This window comes from Trichosurus vulpecula, chromosome 8, assembly GCF_011100635.1.
Source record: "Trichosurus vulpecula isolate mTriVul1 chromosome 8, mTriVul1.pri, whole genome shotgun sequence".
Lineage (NCBI taxonomy): Eukaryota > Metazoa > Chordata > Mammalia > Diprotodontia > Phalangeridae > Trichosurus > Trichosurus vulpecula.
Genome location: NC_050580.1, coordinates 98,099,471 through 98,103,344, shown reverse-complemented (window position 1 = coordinate 98,103,344; position 3,874 = coordinate 98,099,471). Strand labels below are relative to the sequence as shown.

At 36.2% G+C, this 3,874-nt stretch overlaps 1 pseudogene; it reads left to right on the top strand.

The window, feature by feature from the left end:
- Positions 1 to 2,512: 2,512 nt before the first annotated feature.
- Positions 2,513 to 3,067, top strand: LOC118828012 (annotated as a pseudogene).
- The last annotated feature ends 807 nt before the right edge of the window (positions 3,068 to 3,874 follow it).

Sequence of the window (3,874 nt, the reverse complement as noted above, 5' to 3'; positions counted from 1 at the left end):
TTTTATCCTGGTGGTAATAGGGAGTCATCGATGTCAGGCTGCAAGGTTAGTCGGGCACATAGAACATCGCCCCACATTTACTGTCGCTCCTTCTTACCGTTATCATCTTTCTTCTTTCACAGTGTAGTAGTATGGGCAAAGCACAGGGTTCAAAGACAGAAGACCTACAGTCCTAAATCGCTCCATATGATCTGTGTTGCACTGGGCAAATCAGTCTAATTCAGTAGCTATTAGTAAGAGTCTACTGTATGTAAACTACTGTCCACAGCACTGAAGAAGAAATAAATATAATTAATATATGTCCCATGCCTTAATAAAACTTGAAATTTAACAAAGGGGATAAAATGCCAATGTAAATATTTAGTAATATGCAATGATTTTAAAAAACAAACCTTGTTTAGAACTCAATATAATAGGAAAATAATAAATTTATGAACACAGTGCTAGTATGGGTCATAAGAAAGGGTTCACTCCCATCTGGTGGTGGGGCAAGGGATCAGAGGAGGATTCTCTGATATTTGAGATCCTTTGAAGGACATGTAGGATTTAAAAGCAGATATGGAGGCCAAAGCCCACAATAAAATGTACTTCATGTTTTCGGTTATTGTTGATAATAAAGAAACCACTCCTTAGATTCTTAGAATACAGATTTATATAATTTCAGCTTCATGCTTTTTAAGGACTCTCCATCTATTTTGGCACTAGGATTCCCTTACTGCTTAGGAAATCTATATTTATAACATCATTATTAGCATCTCTATTCACACTGTAGCTGCCGAGTACAAAGAGTAAAAGCCCTTGGTTCTTTTCCATTTCTGCATGCTTGTTTGCTCAAATAAACTAGCCTTGATGGATAAAATGAACAATGAAATTCAGACCTTAATAAGTCTGGTGGAACAGCTGTTCAAATGACCTTCATTGTCATATATTTCCAAGGAAACAAGAACATAAGGCAAGACAAAAGTTGCTGAAGAGTCAGTTTGGCTTGAATAAATGAGTAATGTGACCCCAGACAGAAGATAAGATTTTTTGATTTGAAACTAATGAAGGTTGCATTGTATTTGATAGTTCACACCAAATGCTTATAATGTAATAGAATCACTAATTCTTATTTGGTGTCCAGGCTATTGTAGATTATTTATATTGCCAAGTTCTACCTTCCTTTTTTTTTCAAAATATGGTTTTATTTATTCCATTATTTTCCAATTACATGTAAAATATATTCACATTCATTTTTAAAAATTTTTAGTTCCAAATCTTGTCCCTCCCCCATCCCTTGCAAAGGCAAGCAATATAATCTCGCTTACACAAATAAGGTCATGCAAAATGTATGTCCATATTAGCCACAGTTCCAAAGAAACACACACACACACACACACACACACACACACACACACACACACTAAAGTTAAAAGAAAATGCTTCAATCTGTAGTCAGAGTTCAATTCTCTCTCTGAAGGTAGACAACATTTTTCATCATGCTACCTTCCTTTTTTTACCCCTACAAAAGTTTGTCATTTGAAGTAAAATCAGATGTGAAATGCCCACAGATACACTTCAAGATAAAGCATAAATAAATATTGAGAGAATAACTAAATAATGAGTTTCTCATTTTGGTCAAACAATACAAATATACACACATAAGCATATATGTATCCCAAAAATATAAGAAGAAAATTGTATCATCCATTTTTATGATAATATTGTTAAAGGAAAACTCCTCTCGTGACACCGAAATCAGGACAAAAGATTTTTGTCCTATTTAAATAAATAGATTAACCATTACATGTCATGAATTTTTTTCCTAGTATGTTGTATACATTCCAAAGTCACTATTACACTGCAGTGTGCAACATATTGACATATGTATTACGTGCACCAGTATATCTCCTACTATGCATTGATGCCACCGTGGTGGAATCTTATATGTAAACTTATGACTGTATCAGAAGTAACGTATTGATCTGGAGAGGTCTATAGATAGTTAGATGGATCTGTGATCTTCATAAAATGGACCAACTCTTTATTTGTATGGATTGTAAGCCATGAGTTCTCATTCATTGTAATTCTTATCCATGTCCTTCTATAAATTTTCCAAATTATCCATCACTCTGGAGACAATCTTCTATGTCTCTTAATGTCTTATGCATACCAATGTAGTACTTGAACTTTGCTTTATTACTTATTCTTTTTTAAAATTTATGTATTTATTTTTAGTTTTCAACATTCATTTCCACAAGATTTTGAGTTCCAAGTTTTCTCCCCATCTCTCCCCTCCCCCTACCCCAAGATGGCATGCATTCTGATTACCTCTTCCCTGAGTCTGCCCTCCCTTCAATCACCCCACCTCTTGCTCCCTTACCCCTTACTTTCTTGTAGGGCAAGATAGATTTCTATATCCCACTGCCTGTATATCTTATTTCCCAGTTGCATGTAAAAACAATTTTTAACATTTGCTTTTAAAACTTGGAGTTTCGCCCTTCCCTTGAGCCATCCTAGATAATCATTTAAAATGGTGAGATACTCTCTTGATCCAGAGAACCCCACAAAATCATGCAAGTCAAGGGGTTCAAATCTCCAGGTCCACTTCAAGAACACCCGTGAAACAGCCCAAGGTATCAAAGACATGCATATCCGAAAAGCTACCAAGTATTTGAAAGATGTCACATTGAAGAAACAATGTGTTCCCTTCTGTCGATATAATGGTGGAGTTGGCAGGTGTGCCCAGGCTAAGCAGTGGGGTTGGACACAGGGTCGTTGGCCCAAAAAGAGTGCTGAATTCTTGTTGCATATGCTTAAAAATGCAGAGAGTAATGCAGAACTGAAGGGTTTGGATGCAGATTCTCTTGTCATTGAGCATATCCAGGTTAACAAGGCTCCCAAAATGCAACGGCGTACTTACAGGGCTTCTGGTTGAATCAACCCATACATGAGTTCTCCTTGCCATATTGAGATGATACTCACTGAAAAGGAACAAATTGTTCCTAAACCAGAAGAGGAGGTTGCTCAAAAGAAAAAGATATCCCAGAAGAAACTGAAGAAACAAAAGCGTATGGCACGGGAGTAAATGTGACATTAGAGTACAAATAAAACGCGAAATGAAAACATTTGTTACAGTAAAAAAAAAAACAAAAAAACTTGGAGTTCCAAATTCTCTCCCTTCTTCCCTCCCCACCCATCCCCATTGAGAAGGCTAGCAATTCAATACAGGTTATACATTTGTACTTATGCAAAACACTTCCATAATAGTCATGTTGTGAAAGACTAACTAAATTTCCCTACATCCTATCTCATCCCCCATTTATTCTATTTTTGTCCTTTGACCCTGTCCCTTGTCAAACATGTTTGCTTTTGACTACCCCTCCCCCAATCTGCCCTCCTTTCTATCATCCTTCCTCTTATCCCCCTCCCCCTTACTTTCCTGTAGGGTAAGATACACAATTGAATGTGCATGTTATTCCCTCCTTAAGCCAAAGTAAAGTCAACTCATCCCCTTTTACCTCCCCCCCTTCCCCTCCATTGTACCATTGTAACAAATTTTCTTGCCTATTTTATGTAAAATAATTTACCATATTCTATCTCTCCCTTTCTCCTTCTCCCAATATATTCCCATCTCAACCCTTAATTTTATTTTTTAGATACCATCCCTTCATATTCAACTCACCCTGTGCCCTCTGTCTATATATATATATATATTCCCTTCAACTACACTAATACTGAGAAAGGTCTCATGAATTACACACATCATCTTTCCATGTGGGAATGTAAACAAAACAGTTCAACTTTAGTAAGTCCCTTATAATTTCTCTTTCTTGTTTACATTTTCATGCTTCTCTTGATTCTTGTATTTGAAAGTCAAAGTTTTTATTCAGCT